Raw genomic sequence first — 17,878 nt, 5'->3', positions numbered from 1 at the left:
GAAGGCCTCCAATGTCCATGATCTCCGCACTAAATGGAGGAACACAACCGTCTACAGCCGGATGGCTGCCAGTCTGGCCATCAAAGGCCACATGCGAACCCAGGAGCAGTTCACAGGAAAATAAAGGCTCTGTGGCAGGCGTATACCAGGGCCACAGGGAGCAGCTCCCATCCAGGGGCAGACCCAGACCCCTGCCCCTATTTTGATACCATGGACCACATCCTGGGGGGCAGGATGGTCCGTGCCCCCAGGAGGTCATTGACCCTGGGGCAGAGCTTGCTGCCTCCTGCTGCTCCAGCCCCTGCTGCCTCCCCAGCTACCACTCTTCCTCCCACTCCTTCTCTCCCTCCTGCTTCTTCCTCCCCATCCTCCCCACATCCCCAGGGACACTGAGCCCCCCGCACCAATGGTGCTGGGAGACAGTTGGGCCGGCGAGACCCCCAACCCTGAGCCCTGAGCTTCTCCTCCCTCTTCCTCCCCTTGCCTCCCCCTGCCAGCTCCCTCCTCCCAGGTTTCCCCCTCCCCTCTCCCACCCTCTCTCCTTCCTTCTCCCACCTTCTTTCCCCAGTCTCACCTCAGTTTCATTCCCCTCCTCACCCCAGTTTTGTTCAATAAAGAGGCTTTGTTGTAATGAACACATGTCTTTTATTGTACAGCAGGAAGGGGAGTTAGGAAGGGATAAGTGGAAGGATGTGAAGAAGGAATTAGGCACAAGCCCCCAGTGGGGCACACTAGGGAGACTGTTCCTGCCTGCAGAACGTGCTGCCAGGCTTGCAGCAACATGTCCAGGAGAAGCACCAGAGTGCCCAGGGGCGGCTCCGGCTCCATGCTGCAGAGTGCTGTAGTGTCCTGAGTCAGGGCAACAAGAGCACGCAGAGAAACAAATGCTTTGCTGTCCCTCAGCGAGGTAGGAAACCTTAGAACTGGCTGTCCGGGGGGGTCCCTTTAAGCACAGGTCTCAGATAGCCTCAGGCAGCAGCCACACAAGGTAACTCCTGACCTGATGCCCTGCCAGAACCAGTTCCAGCTGGCCTTAAATGTGATTCAGCGTCCTATCAGTGTGGACGTGCTATTTCTAAATAGGAAAATGCTATTTCGAAATGCATTTTGTGTCTAGATGCGTTATTTCAAAATAAGCTAATTTGAAATAACTATTTCAAAATAAGATATTTCGAAATAACGCTGTACTGTAGACATACCCTGAGAGAGTAACAGTCTGTGAATATAGATACAGCATGCTGCTATTATGGGTATTAAACCTTCCAACTAGGTCGGGAAATTCTAACATGCCCAATAAAATTCACACTTGAGGAAGGATTTTCTAACTACAGGGGAATATAGAGAAAGAGTGGAGGGGGGCACTGTATACACACACTTATTTGCATCTCCCATAAATCTGCTGTACCTAATGAACCTTTGTTTGTGTTATTTAGGGTACATAATGCCCTAAGTGTGCATACATTCCTCACAGATTTCGTACATGGTTAATATGATAGAACGGCACAAATGTGATGCAATGGGCTAAATTCAGCCCAGGAGGGATGTATGCTGCTCCACTGATTTCAAAGGAACTGAGCCAGGGTTACAACACACCCCCATTTATTCTAATGTGTGTTGTGTGGCAGAAATTTCTAGGTTACGGGAATTTGTACAAGTTACGTCTGTCAAGTATAGGCCTGAGTGAAAAGAATTAAATTTCAAAAATTATCTGAAGAATGTATTTTCCTATTTTCAGGGAACTGCTGCACTGGATTAGGTAAGATGTTGGAATTTGTCACTTATTCCATATAAGTAACGTGCATGTAAGCTATTAGCATGTGTATCTTTTACTTGAATCAGTAACAATGATAATAGGGAAGTTGGTGAGCAAAGCAGGCAAGATTCCTTAGCCAGAAAAAACAATAGGATGTCTCACCATCTACAGATATTTAATCTTTAAGAATTCTAGATGGATGCAAAAATATAGGTCTTTGCATATCCCTGTCCTGTTGTGAACAGCGTTTTTCATACTCCTCACCATCTTAGAAGATAGATAGATATAATAATATGTACTCCTTGCTGTCCCTCACAGAAATTAACCCATCCACTAAAATCCAAACAATTTAAGTTAAACAAACATATTGTTATTCCTGTTGGTTAATACTTTACTTATGTTTTTACATCATTGGGCTCAATTCTAAATAAAGGGCCCAGCCCTCTAACCAACACGGATTCTTTCTTGCAGCAAAGATGAAAAATGGTAGTACGTGTGACCCCAACACTTCTCAATTTATTCTTCATTTAAGAGATTCATCAGACTGAGCAATACATTCCCCTCCTATGTCAACTCTTTGCTCCGATAACAGATATTTTGCTCTGACAAACTGTCTATTGCTTCTCTTTAGCTGGGATGGAGTTTTTTCATTCATGGTTCATAGATTCTAGGGCCAGAAGGGACCATTATGATCATCTAGTGTAACCTCCAGTTTAGCCAAGACCAAAGAATTTCTCCAAAATAAAAATATATGATATATTTTTAGAAACTCCCTCCTCCCCCGCAAAAAACATCCTCTTGATTTAAAAACTGTCAGTGATGGAAAATCCACCATGACTTCTGATAATTTCTCCCCATGTTTAATTTACTTCACTGTAAAAAATGCACACATTAATTCAAGTCTGGAAATTCCTTTTGATGGAGGAAAGGGATGGAGTCTTTCCTTCCCATATATACATCCTCACTCGAGGGAAATCAATGATCAAGTCACAAGAGTCTGCCCATTTCCTCCTCTTTTTGGTGTGAGAGAAGAGGATCAAACTGGGACACTCACCTATCTTCCTTGGCACTGGTGAAGGAAAGAAGGGTTGTAATAAAGTTTCCACTTCCTGTGTTACCAATGTTCAAAATTTTTTCACAATACTTGCAGTATTGCTTATGGAACCCCCAAGGAGATGACCGAGATTCTTGGGGCTCTGTCTGCTGGCAGTTCAGGGAGAGGCACTCTGTCCCTGGTAGGGAGGGGGAGCCAAGGCAAACTCAGAGTCTGCCTGGCAACCAACAGGGAGTGAGATGCCCCTCCAGGGGGGTTCAGGAGAGGGGAGAAGCCATTTTTTTTTAGTGAGACTGGTGCCAGCCAGGGCAAGGGTAGGACTGGCTGTGTGGGGAGCTGGTAAGCCCCAGGCCTGCATGCAGGGTTCCCTCTTAGAACTAGCCTCTAGGGACCTGAAAGAAAGATCCCTCCGTTGGGCTTTTCCTTTCTCCACTCTGAATCCCAGTTTGTAGAGTTTGCTGGGAAACTTCCCCAGCCAGTCTGAGTTAGCCCTCCAGCTCCCTAAGTGAGACCAATCACCACACGGTCAGCTCTGCTCTCCCTGCTAGCTCAGGGCTGCTGCCTTCTGTGTGTGTATCTGGGCACTGGGCTAGAAGACTACAGTTTGGATTTTAGTACAGTTGTGTAACCTGCACCTTGAGCCCTGCAGCCCTTTGTGGTGAGGAGAAATCCTGGGACCAGAGCAGCCTGATTCCTGCCTGAAGAGGATCCCTGCCAGCAGAGATCATCCCTCTGCAGTGACTGAGGAGTCCAGAGTCATCTCTGAACCTGAGGATCATTCATGGAGTTTGCGAGTGCACCATCTTTTAGTTAGTCAGGGAATTTGTTTTGGGGACCCCCTACTCCGTGAACTGTCCTCAAGCCAGGGAGTAAGGGTTTGGGGATTTTATAACCAGCTGCATAGTAAATCTGTGGAGGGATTTACCACCTTATCTCGCTTGTGAGTCCTTTGGGCTGTACTGAACTCAGTCAGCCAAACTGCTAAACCACTGCAGAGAAGAATTTTGTGGTCCTAGGTCATCAAGGGCCCCAACAAAGTATATGTACCAACGGGACACTAATATTACTTTTGCTACATCAAGTCACGTGATTGGGGCAAGTCATAGGTATTAGCAGCGTGGGCACTGGTGAACCTAAAAATAGTGTTTTACTCTGTTATGTTATATTTGTCTCCTGTTTAATATAATTATTGTGTTGAATATATTGTATGTGTTTGTGTTATTTCTTGGAAGTCTCCAGCTATCTGGCAAGTAAGTGGGGATTACCCTGTGGTTAGAATTTTCCTCCCAAGCTGCCCTGGTGATCCTGCCAGGAAGGAGTGAGGGGGGTGGAGGCACCACCAAATAAATTCATAGGGAAAAATAAAGAGGATACATCCTGCTAAGTGGGTGGCAGGATCCAGAAGAACCCAGACCTGTCTATCAAAACCTGTAAGCAGATTGGCATTGAAGAAGGTAACCGGGTGGAGAGGAGGTGCTATATTTATAACCAACCTTAGTTCCTGGAGTTACAGAAATATGTACGTGCCTCAGTGTGACAGGGTCCTGGGCAAAGAGTTGCAGATCCATCCCTCTGTTACACACACACCTCATTAGAGGAATAAATTTGAGCAGGCTGGAAATAACCTGGCCTTAACTGGAGAAGCAGAAGAAGCTGCTAATTAGTTTGGGGCTGCTTAAAAGCCTCAGATGAAGGCAGCTAGGAGATTAGCAGGAAAAGAAGAGGAAAGGTTGGGAGTAAAAGTACCTCTCTCCTTCCTCATTCCTGCAGATGATGAAGAACTACTTGTAATGGTGAGATGGTGGTGGGAACACCTCTCTAGAACTGCATTGGTTGTTAATGAATCCAGGGTCTCTGAGCAATTTTGTGGGCCTGCCAGAAGTCAAAGCAACCGTGTTACACTCAACTTCTATTTAAATAAGAAAATAATTTTTCTAATCTTCACAACGGTAAAGAAAAGCTGAAACATTGTCAAAGTGGACCCCAAATTCTCAAAAACCAAAAGGCTAACCCAAAATGTAATCATTTGATCTTGTGATGTTTAAGTCAATCTCATGATTTTGGGAGCTCAAAGTGTGATTTTTAGAATGACTGGGGGCTGCACTTTTTCTTTGGTACTGTTGTTTTGGTGGCTTGACAAAATTGGACAAAAAGAGCCACCCTCTTTTGCCTGGAGAAGGTGAACGTGCATGAAAGCAAAATCCTTCCCTTATAGGGGCAGCTTGGACAGTCAGACACAAAAGGATCTCTACATGAACAGTCAAAGGATATTTTAGATGGGATGGACATGTCATAGAATGAAAGCACATAGGGCATATGGTTCAGAAGGGGAGCATGCATGGTAAAGGGGAGTGTCTTATAGTCCATGAACATATACAGGGAATGAATGTTTCCTGGAGAAAGCAGTTTCTGTTATAGGATACCAATGGGGGAAGGCATGCAAGGCACCCTGTGGCAGAGAAAAGGCCACCAGCAACCTATCTCACCTGATCCTGTTACCAGAGCAAGGGGGGGAAAAGTTACTTGCATGCTCCCTCAAATAACCAACCTCTTGAGCACAGTCTAGCTGCTTGTGACACTTTGTGTACATTTAGTTTTTTTACTCATCTTTGATTCTATGTAAATCAAAGTAGCTTCTGTCAAGCCAGCTAAAATGTAGCACAGGAGTCTCAAATACAATGTGCAGATTTTTCTTCTGACATTGTTTGTCATCCTGTATGTGCGTTAAACTTGCTCCATTAAAGTAATTCATTTCTTGTTCTGACTACTTTTCAGTCCTTGTCTGTGAGCATCTTTATAGACTCTCATGACTATTAACGAGGCTTAGTGGGTTAGAAACTCAGAGATGTAGGATGAGGCAATCAGAGCATATCCCCCCCATTGAAGTGCAACAAGAGGTTACAAAACACTTAACAATGAAATTCTGTGAAATCTCAGCCTTACTCCTTTTACTTCAAATGAAAAGAAACGAGTTATTTTAGAGATATCATCTTTTGCAATGGGAATTACATGAAAATATGTTAGGATCCGAAAGAACTACCCACGTTTTGCAAGCATGTGCAATTTAAGAAAAAAATATTGGCAATTTTGTTCTTTAAAGAGCATGAGATGTTCATCTGGTTACTCAATCCAATTGAGAGGTAATGAGTTTAAAAGGTTCAGGTTGAGCCACAGCACATGCATCTATTTTACAGCACCAATTTTGACTGTGGATATGAGGTCTTGGAAGAAAAGCTATTATGTTTTTCATTAACTGCAAAACCATCCTCATCAGTCCCAAATTATGAGTGCCTAGCGAAAAACCCTCTACTAAGTTTCAGGTAAGAAGACTCTTCTCATTTTATTTTCTGTTTCAGAAAATGACCCTCCACCATCCAGGCTTCTTTCATTTCTTTTACTTCTTGTATTTCTTTCCCAATTTGTACAGTTTTGGACTTCATTTGTTAAGAAACCAAACCTTTCCAACGAGGCTGTTTACTATTAGGCACCTCTCTCCATATGTCGGCACCTAACTCAAAGGCAGTTATTTTCACAGGGGTTGAGCCTCTCAGTGAAGTCAATAAGGGCTGTTAGTTCTCAGCAATTCTGAAATTCAGGCCATGCTGACGTAAAGACTTCAAGAATAAAATAGTCACAATAATTGTGGTTCAGTGGCTGGCCACCAGGCATGGTCTAGCATTTCTATCCTTTCTATCCTTTCCCATCTCCACCCCTTGGGAGAAAAATATATCATGAAGTAATATGCACCACTTCCACTGACTAAAGATACAGAAACTTGTTATACCCAAAGCCAGATCTCCTGCCACATGAATAAAAAAAATTGTGAATTTGGGGTTCAGTAGCAGGAGACTGGTAACTCTCTATAATCAATCAATGGAAGCCTGGAAAGTCACCATGCTTGGTGCCTGCTCAGCCACCTGATGTGGACTCATTTGTCTATCTATTTGTTAGATAGACATCTGTCAGGGATGGTGTAGACGGAGCTTGATCCTGCCTTGAGGGCGGGGGGCTGGACTCGATGACCTCTCGAGGTCCCTTCCAGTCCTATTATTCTATGATTCTATGAAGGAATTCCTCTTGAGTACATAGAACAAGCCACTTTAAGTGGGAGATGGTTTCAACAACAATATCAGACACACTTGATATTACATCACAATCTACCTGTACATTACATCTTATTTAGAAAATACAGGACATTTATATTTTCTCATTTATATTTTCTCAATTTGTTTCCCGAACAGAAAGCTCAAATACTGGACTGTCCAGTTCAAAACTGGACACCTGGTAACTCTACCCACTTTTCACTTTTACATGCATGCCGAAAGGCTCTGACACTATCAGTTTCACAAAGTATCATTGTGTTCTTATATGCACACAATTTGAATATGCTCATTCCTCTCCCTGCCTTGACAAAGCATAACAGAACAGCCCCAGTGAACAGGAACTTGTGAGGTAGGGCTGAATGTACAGTCCTTATATCTCTCCCATCACAGAATTCCAGCACAATTTGATGCGTAAGGTGGCAATATGTCCCTGTTTACAGGGCCTCTCCTTGCATTTTATCTACCTTGTTTTAAACTGTTGCAGGCCCCAGGTAACCTCAGGGGAATCCATTCCCTGTATCTGCAGGCATCCTCTGACTAGCTCTCCTCTGAACACAGAGACAAACCTGCCAGGTAGCAAGAGTGCAATGTGTGTTACTTAGCTGAGAAGAGAGCACGTAACCTTGTACTCTTCCCCTCACCAGTCACCAAACATCTCTTGGGCCTGATTCCCTTGACAACCATCAAAACCACTCTCTACATTCCTACCCCAACAAGTCTCCCTCCGTTCACTTTGAAAATCTATTCCATCTACAAAATGTTATGTACAGACACACCTGATCCTGCAAAGCTGGGCAATCCACAATCCATTATACATATGGCCCCTATATTGGCTGAGAGGACTGCGTAACAGCATTACATATAATATAGCTGGCACAGACAGTCATGAAAAATGAATTAATTCTGCTTCTTTATTTACAGTTTTACCGAATTACATGCTTTACATAAACCACAGATAAAAAAACCAAATGTGTCAAATTTGTATAATGCTGCTTTGGCGTCGATTAACTTTATAGTAAATCACAGACAGGCTCGTTTTCTGGTTTGAATCCAAAGAAGATGCAGAGGTAAATAACAGATAGTATCATTCTCCTTGTTCTGCTGCACTGTGATCATTCATGGGTAACTTTCAGACATTTTACCCTCAATTTTGTGGGAGTTTAGCTTTGCAAAAGAAAGGAAATGAATAAAATATCCATACAATGTTATTGGTATTTAAATAAATGGCAACTGCAAAGGGAAAGTATTTTTACCTTCACTTTAAAACCTTTGTTGTCCTTTCTGAAGAGCCGTTGTCTGTGACAAGAAATGACAACCAACTTTCATTTCCATTAGAGATTCCTGAAGCTGGGTCACACACAGCAATAGTAGCCGCAAGCTGAGAGAATGAGAGATTTGCTCATTCTGTCTGTGGGTTGTGGCTGCTACACAACAGGAAAATGGGCTCTATACCCCCTACTTCTTCCTGCTCGGTTAACTGATTTAAATTGACATATCTCCATTGATCTCAATGGAGCTATGCTGGTTCATGTCTGCTGAGGATCCAGCCCATAGTGTACAAATACAATTTCTCTATAGAAAATACTTTTATTTCTTTCAAGTAGCGCACATACTTGATCACAGTGAATGGGACATGAGGCTGCTCAATGCCTCTGGAAATCAGGTCCTCATTCATATATTTAAACACATTCTGATGAGGAATACAGTATTTTATTTTCCATGTGGCATCCTTTTCTATCTCTCTGAAACTCCCCCTGATCTGCAGATGCTTTGGACTTTGGAATATCCTCCCTATTGAAATGTATTTTCAATTCATTCTTCTTAAAAATGGCACCATCATATCACTGTGTGAAGCATTATGCCATTCTGTTTTCCCTTACAATGGACCTACAACACAAAGCTAGCTGCAAATTTAATAAACTACTCTAATCTTTGAACCAGTTTGGCGCTGTTAGGTGGATACGTAACAAAGGGTCCTCACGATGATTCAAGTGATTCCCTGGCATTCAGCTGCTGTACATCTAGGAAAAGCTATCGTGAGTGACAAAGACTGTCTAAGAATATTCTGGATGCTTACTATTTCCCCCTGGGGAGGCAGCAAGCATTGTCTGAAAGGAAAGTCTTGATTGTCCCTTGAGAACAATAATTACTACAATAGAGAAATATGCCATACATTTTATTCTAAAGTAATTGAAAAAGTCTGACAGGCAAAAGCTTTCTGTATATCCATTGCTCTGAGATCAGATCCTCTGAAAGTTAATGCAGACTGGCAATGGGCCAAATTCAGCTTCAGATTTATAGGATTTAATGCCATTGTCTTCAGTGCAGCTATACTTGCTTACAGTGTTTCTGAATTTGGCACAATGCCTTCAGCTAGAACCAAAATGAATGCTGAAAAACAAGCATTGCATTGCTTTCAACATATCAGTACTCAATAAAGATCATAGTCCTGGGCATACAATAAGGGCTTCCCCTAAAACTAAAAAAACCCTATCTACTGCCCATGTCTTTAGAGACATTCAAGTCTATAAATAGCATGCTGAATCCACTCTAGGATATGGTTAACTAAAACATATCGGGTTATTTGGCCAAATCAAAGAAACTAAACAACACCTGAAATCTTACAGCATGTTCATAACAAAGAGTGTTTGGTGAATAGAACAGCACAAGGCACACAGACTGGGAAAATGTAGCATCACTTTGCAAGTACAATGATGACATGGCTAAGAACAAAAAAAAGTCAGAGATACAGACCTTATTTTAACACAAAGAGTGAAAGAGTAAATGATTCATGCCCCTCTTCTTTGATAGCTTTACAACTTTGTTTCTTGTGGATCCCAGGGCATGCACACCTGGCCTCAGTGAAGTCAATGAAAGTTTTGCTATTATATCAAGACAGCTACAATTTTACCCTTTTGGAAATATGTTTGTGCCATGACTGAATTCTACAAAGGTACGTCTACACGCAAATGTAGGCGAACAAAATTGCTAATGAAGTGGGGATTTAAATATCCCACGCTTCATTAGCATAATCTCGCCCGCATGCTATTCTGATCACCAGCTGATTCGACACAGGAAGTGCTCTCCGGGCTGCATTAGGTCGAATCAAACCCCTTGGTTCGAACTAACGTTACTCCTCATTTTTTGAGGTATTTGGTGGACTAACGTTAGTTCGAACCAAGGGATTTGATTCAAACTAATGCGGCCCAGAGCACACTTTCTGGATTGAATCAGCAATTTTGGCCGCCTACATTTGCATCCCTAGTTCGAACTAGGGTGCAAGTGTGGACGTACCCTTAGACACAAAATTCAGAGACAACTCTATTTTCTGATATAAGCCACTCACAGAAGCTGCATAAACTTTTAGGGTATGTCTACACTACCCCGCTAGTTCGAACTAGGAGGGTAATGTATGCATACCGCACTTGCTAATGAAGCCCGGGATTTGAATTTCCCGGGCTTCATTAGCATAAGCGGGGAGCCGCCATTTTTAAATCCCCGCTGCTTCGAACCCCGTGTAGCGCGGCTACACGGGGCTCGAACTAGGTAGTTCGGACTAGGGTCCTATTCCGAACTACCGTTACTCCTCGTGAAACGAGGTGTACCGGTAGTTCGGAATAGGCACCCTAGTCCGAACTACCTAGTTTGAGCCCCGTGTAGCCGCGCTACACGGGGTTCGAAGCAGCGGGGATTTAAAAATGGCGGCTCCCCGCTTATGCTAATGAAGCCCGGGAAATTCAAATCCCGGGCTTCATTAGCAAGTGCGGTATGCATACATTACCCTCCTAGTTCGAACTAGGAGGGTAGTGTAGACATACCCTTATTTATTATCCTTCCTTCCTTCCTTTCTTTCTTCCCCGTTTTAAATTATTTGGAAAAATAAATCAAACTAATGTGCATCCTTTCATGGATTCAGATGCATTATGAGGATGATACTAATCATCAGTTAGGATGGTAAAAGTTTAAGAATGTTAATAAAGCTAAAACACTTAAATTACTGTAATCACTAGAAATAAACTGTCATCCCTAATAAGAGCAGACTCCAATACTGTCCGATGTAAATTAATCAGATACATGTATAGCGCCAAGTACCTCACCCGTAACCTTCTGAATGACTTTGGCATAGATCTGATGGACTTTTCTGTCATGTTATCGATAAGATAAAATTCTCTCAAGTGTACTATGTAGACATTAATACAAGCTGACTGTTCATGATGGAGCTGCAATTTTTAAGCAGTGCAAAAGAAGGTAACATCATACTTTAGTATTACATCAAATACAATTTGCCAATAGATTGCACATTCTGCAGCACAACAGAAAATATGCATAAGTACACTTAGTATTGGCCAATTTACTGGTCAATAAAAGAATACCCAAATCTTGGGCAAAAGTCAATAGCAAAAGCTCATATGGATTTCAATGGAGCCAGAATTTCATTCCTCACACTTATATTAAGTATTCTTTAAAGGTAGACTCCATTCAGGGACTCCATTCCCTTGCTGCTGTCCTGGGATTTGCCTTGAAGAGAGAGGATGGGCTTGTGGTAAAGATCTTAGACTAGGACTTGCAAAAAGTAAGCTCGGTTTCCAAATCTCTACTAAAGGATTCCATGGTGACCTTGGGCAATTTGCTTAATTGTCCATTGCCTCAGTTTCCACATCTATAAAATGCAGCTGATGACAATGCATTGCTTTGGTTCCTTTTTGCATATATAGATACATAGATAAGAAATTATTCAAGATAGAGACTATCTCTTACAAACAGAATGTCGGCACAGCCGACGTTAGAGCACTGCCATGGCCAAAGCCATGGCATCTATTAGATGGTTTGGGGCAGATGCCTCGAGTCCCACACTTATGGGGGCCCTGTGGCAGCTGCTTCAACTATCCTATGGACAGGACCCATGGGGCCCAGGATGGCCTGGAGCATTACTAAGGTGAGCCTGGCACAGGGCAGCAGCAGGTGTCACCCCTTTCTTTAGTCACTCTGACACCAAGAGCCATAGTGGCCAAGCAGCCTGCTCTGCACCGCCCCCATCTCCCAACCTACAGTGGTCTGATTCACCACTGCAGTGGTAAGTGGAGCAGTGCTGCCTACTCTGTTCCCCTGAGGAATATAAGGCTTGTAGGAGCAGAGGGGAGCAAGCTGGAGCCAGGGCACTCCCCTTCCAGCCACTGAGGTGAAGCAAAGTGCAACAGGCCAAGAGGTGTGGATAGGTGCAGCGGAGCAGGCTGCAGGATCTGTACTGCTCCCACTGTCATGGTAATTGTGGGGTCTGACTCCTGCTGCTGCCTTTCTCCAGGCCCCCTGGAAATCCCCCAGCTTCCCGGGGGGAGGGTACTTTGGGCAAGGGCTGCAATTGGGGTGTGAGAGAGAAGAGCAGGGGCCGGAAATGGCAGGGGTGGAGCAGGGATGGGACTTGGGGGAAAAGGTGAATTGGGAGTGGGGGTGGGGTCTGAGGTAGAGGGATTGCCCCAGGCCCTGTGTTCCCCTAAGGAGACCTGGACTATGGCAACAATTCAATGTTTCTGTGTAGGTGCTTCTCCAACACTGGGAGAAAACTCTCCCACCACTGTTAAAAATCCATCTCTGTAAGGGGAATAGCTCTGGGTGCGTCTATGCAGCAGGGCAAAAGTCGAATTAAGCTGTAATTTCAGCTATCTCTGTTGTGTAGCTGAAGTTGAAATAGCTTAATTAGTTTTTTGGCGCTGTCTACACAGCAGGAAGGCAAAGAAAGAAAACCCTTAACCCTATAAAATGAGGGTTACACGAGTTGGAGTAAGAAGTCCTCCATCTCAACATTATTTCGAAATAATGGCCTGCAGTGTAGATGTGCATTTTGTTATTTAAAAATAACATCAGATATTCCGAAATAACGCTGCTGTGTAGACATACCCTTCTAGTGCTATGCTGTAGCACTATTTCCACTGCCATGGAATGCTGAAACTTATATTGCTGGAGAGCTGGGTTTTTTTCACACTCCTGAGTGAGGAAAATTTCAAAACTGTAAGTGGCAGTGTAGACAAGCTGTAAATGTTTTCACATTGCCTCACCCAATGAGGTTCTGATCTCAGTTACAGTCTTCAGGGGCTATCGTAATGCAAGTGATAATATATCTGTAAAATAAATTATTCCATGTTTAATACACAATATTATATATTCTACAAGTTAATTGAGCCAGAAATAATGTTGAATTGTCTTTGTTATGAAATCTGGTCTCATTGTGTTCAATACTTTGGAAAAGGAAAAGGAGAAGTAGTTCAAATTCAATCTCAGTCAAGTTGACACTGAGAAAGTGTCAACCAATTCCCTGGACTTTGCACCATTTGATAATTAAAATAAAACCTCAGGCATGTTCTCCTTCCCCACCCTTCCTTTATCAAAGCACTCACTGAATTACACAAGCATTAGGTAATTTGCACAGCACTTGGCAAATGAAAAGCACTACAAAGTGAGAAATATTATTTTTACGACAAGTAATATAAGCAACCAGAGTAAGTATAATAATTATATGATACCAGTTAAAAAGAGATGTAGCTACTTCAGGTTTTTCTGGATGAAATGAAGGATGAAGACCAAGTTGAGGATCTTTGAAGACTTCTTTCCAAACTGGAGTTAAGAATTAGTCACAGAGGCTGGCAAAGAAAAGTAAGAGCAGACGACATAAACTACAGGGTTCGAGGAGTAAGAGTTCAGACCCAGCACGACAGATGTACAGTCAGGATAATTTCCCTTTAATAGCAGAGACTAAAATATTGTTCTCTTTGTGAGATTCTAAAAATGCTATTTGTCACCTTTCTCTATGTCTTGCTGTGTCCAAACTCGGTCACTGCCCACACCCTGTAGAGTATTTCCTCTGCTCCCTGACCTAACCCAACATATAGGTTACTCACACTGCCTTGCTGGTCAATGGTCATACCTTACATGGGTACACAGGAGAATCGTCTTTTAAAGGAAAAGCCTAAAATCTCTTTCTTCCTTAGAAGTCTACATATTCTACTTGGCAGGTTTCCTTGTAAGGACTGAGCAATATGCAAAAGTGGCAGGTTAGTAATTTATCTGCCATCCTGTTTGTATCTAAAGAGAAACACAGAACTGTATTTTGTAAACAGTCAAGGATTCTTACTTCTGAATTTTAGAAAAGTTTTGAACTTTTTATTGAGCTTCAAATATTGAAACATTTATTGGGGTTATTTATGTCCATACTGTTTTGTAGCAGCAATACAATACTGAATGTATTCCTATACATTTGCACATGAAAATGCATCAGACTATAAGAATGGTAGAACGGAATACTATGGACTGATGGCAAAACAGAATATTTGTCAATCCTTATTGACATTAGTGAGCATTGGATATTTTAGATTGTCTGAACTTGAATAAAGGCTTAATGCTGGCACTTGTTTTGCCATATAGAACAGTCAAATTCAGTACTCTCCCAGACCCTCACTTTCTAGATCAAAAGTATTAAGGAAGGAAATGTCATGAAGGCAGCACAAACAGACGTTCCACATTTCTAGACCATGAAATAACCTCATCCTCTATGAACCGTGGATGGTGGATATACTGTATTAATAAATAATCTTATGAATTGAGTATCTGATTCGCTAATATGCTCCCTATGATTCCAAGAGATAACAGACAAAACTTATGGAACCCTAACAATCTCACACTAGATTTTTTTCCTTCCAATCTTTACCTCAGCCTTGCCTCCCACTCCACAGAACCACAGGGATCATGGGTTCAGAAACCTCAACAAAAGGTCCCAGACATGGCCCTATATTTGGCAGAGCAAAACACTGTTTAACCATATTAACCAGCTTAAATGCACCAATTCACAAATGGATACCTTAATTAAAGAGAATGACTGGCCCCATGGTTTAGGTCCCTGGGGCACACACTCAGTAGATGTGGATTCAATTCCCTCCTCTGGAATACTTGGAAGTACTATGTGCCACTATGCACCACTCATACTCAATCATCTTTGGTCACTCAAACAACGTTTTTTTTCTTACCCCCTGATTTTATCTCTCATGTTTTTCTCCTATTTGTTTATTTCTGTAATAGTTATAAAACATCTTTCTGTTCTGCCACACATACTATCCCATTTAATGTGCTACTTATAAACAAACAAATATCACTTGGTGTGTTGAGAAGAAAACATGTATCTCATAGGCGAGGTAAGAAAAACTATTTATTAAAGTTATTGCAGGATGATCCCCTCATGAAGTAATGTTTTGCTCAATGTCCAAACAATAAGCCATTCTACTACAAGAAGGAAATACCATTTTCCGAGAACAACTGAGCAAGTATTGAATTTTTACTTTTGATCCATAGAAAGTCTTTTAGCACAAATATAACTTTAATAATTGTTTTTGCACACAACTAATTTGTAATACATTTGAAATTATAAGAGGTATTCTCATTTATATATGTGACAAATTGTTGGGAGATTGGTTCATTAGTTTGTTTGTTTTATTCTTGTTATGGGATGACATTTCTTTGTGCAGCTGAATCCCTGTATCTATACAAACCCCTACTTACACCAGCATGGTTCCACATGGGTACCAGAATCTATCATCATGAAGGAGCATGCAGGACTGTGAAAACAGAATGGCTAATGGACACCATGGAAAGCCATCATTTACCAGTTGGTATCACCTCATGGCATCTGCTATACTACTAGGGCATGTCTATACTTACCAGAAGATTGATGCTCCGTAGGCTGATCTTTTGGCATTTGATTTAGCAGGTCTAGTATAGCCCCATAAATCAAACATAGAGGGCAGCTCTCATTGGTATCCAGTAATCCTCCTTTTGCGAGGAGTAAAGGAACCCAACAGGAATGTTTACTCCCGTTGATCTTCCACAGTCTGAATAGGGTTTCCAGGTGTCCGGTATTGACCCGGACAGTCTGGTATTTTTGCCTCCAGTCCAGTAAAAAAAATTCAGGAAATACCGGACACCTAAAATGTCCGGTATTTTCTGATTTTTTTTCCCGGCCAGGAGACAATAATCCCGGGTACTTACCTGGTTCCACAGGGGAGCTGTCTGGCCCGGAGCGTGTGAGGGCCAAAAAGCCTGAAAACCCGATTTTTTCCCTTTTTTGGGGCGGGGGGGGAGAGTTCGGTATTTTGGGTTAAATGATCTGGTAACCCTAATTGTGAATGTTGCCTTGGCTTGGTTTAAAGTAATCTGACTCCAACTATTCATTTTAAGTAGCAGGAGTTGTGTACCTTAAGCCGACCTGCCAGGTCTAGAATAGACCTGGCCTTATAGTCCTTTTTATTAAGAACTAGACAATTAGCCCATCATAAGACGGGATTTTCAGGTCTCTCCTCCACGTCAGTCTTCTCTCCTGAGCCTCCAGTCTCTCGCTCCATGTCTCTTTCTCTCGCTCTCCTCCTCCTACTGCCTTCCCCTCCCTTTCTCTCAGCTCTCCTCCATCTCCTGTGTCTCTCTCTTTCTCTTCTCCTCACCCTCCTGCCTCTCACTCGGGGGACTGCGGAGCCCACACGGCCGTTGGGCTCTGCGCTTCCTGTGCTGCATGGGGAACGCGGAGCCCAAACGATCGCTTGCGCCACTTGCTCCCATGTGGTGGCCCAACTGAGCGGCGCAGAAGTCAGCTGAGCACCACGGTGGGAGGCGAAGGGGGACATGGAGGTGACATTCACGGCCAGGGGGCGGGGCCTGGAGCCACTGTAACACCGCATGTCACCGCTCCACCACCATTTGCCTCCCACCGTGGCATTCAGCTGACTTCTGCGCCACTCAGCTGGGCTGCCACAGAGGAGCAAGCAGAGCAAGCGGCCGTTTGGGCTCCCCCATGGCAGCCTGGTTGAGCGGCGCAGAAGTCAGCTGAGCGCCACGGCCGGAGGCGAAGGAGGGCGGGGCGGTGGCATACACAGCCAGGCCCTGCCCCCTGGCCGTGTATGTCACTGCCCGGTCCACCTTCTCCTCCCGCCGTGGCTCTCAGCTGACTTCTGCGCCATTCAGCTGGGCCGCCGCAGGGCAGCAAGCGGCGCAAGCGGCCGTTTGGGCCTCACACTCCCCATGCAGTACAGGGGTGCTACATGGGAATCAAATGGCCGCTTGCACCACTTGCTCCCCCAGAGCGGCCCGACGCAGAAGTCAGCTGAGCGCCATGGTGGGAGGCGAAGGACATGACTCAGGCAACAGCGCTGCCCAGAGGGAACAGCCAGCATTTCAGCGTTACAGACTCTCAGACATTGGGCTACTACTTTTATTAAGAATAAGGCATAGTTCTAGTACCCCAAAGTCCACTATTTGACCATTGCTGGTAAATGTCTTGTTTTATTTCAATCACAATTGCATGTTATTCTCAACCCTGTGATGTTGCAATATGAACATGAGAATCAGCTACTGATTTAACCATCTGGTTGTGGCAAGTTTAGCCAGCCAGCTCCTTTCTCATTTATAAATCTCTTTACTTGAGTACCTGTAACATTTCACTCTAGTTGGGCTTCCAGTTTTAAGCTCATTTAAGTACAAATCTCTCTCTCTCTTTCTCTCTCTCTCTCTTTCTCTCTCTCTCACGCACACACACACAAACACACATTAGACCAGAGCCTCATCTTGTGTAAAATATTGTATCTCAACTAAAGACAATGCAGCTATGATAATATACACTAGCAGAGGATCTAATCCCCCTTTTTACCAGCTGATTCAGCACAACCTCAATACTTATTCTTAATTGCTTGTGAAAGGTGATAGGTTGAAGTCCCTGAAAACTGGTAACCTAGAACGAGGCACACAACATAGGCAGATGCAGCAATACAAGCTTTTTTTACGCTATCTTTGACCTGAAGCAACTACTTCATGGCATGAAAAAGTGTTTTAGTCTCAATATTCATTTAGTCTTTCTTTTGAGACTGCCTGTTAGCCTTCCCATTAGTGCCAAGAGAGCACTGTACAATAGACATCTTTCCACAAGGATCTGGGCCAAGT

General features: G+C 43.3%; 1 protein-coding gene across 4 annotated transcripts in view; it reads right to left on the bottom strand.

Annotated features, from left to right (window-relative positions):
• PCDH9 (protocadherin 9) overlaps nucleotides 1–17,878 on the bottom strand; it is a 963,669-nt gene that overhangs the window by 839,256 nt on the left and 106,535 nt on the right. The gene's annotated exons all lie outside the window — the stretch shown is intronic.

This window comes from Pelodiscus sinensis, chromosome 1, assembly GCF_049634645.1.
Source record: "Pelodiscus sinensis isolate JC-2024 chromosome 1, ASM4963464v1, whole genome shotgun sequence".
Classification (NCBI taxonomy): domain Eukaryota; kingdom Metazoa; phylum Chordata; order Testudines; family Trionychidae; genus Pelodiscus; species Pelodiscus sinensis.
The sequence above is the reverse complement of the archived record's forward strand: the minus strand, read 5'-3'. Positions and strand labels throughout refer to the sequence as shown.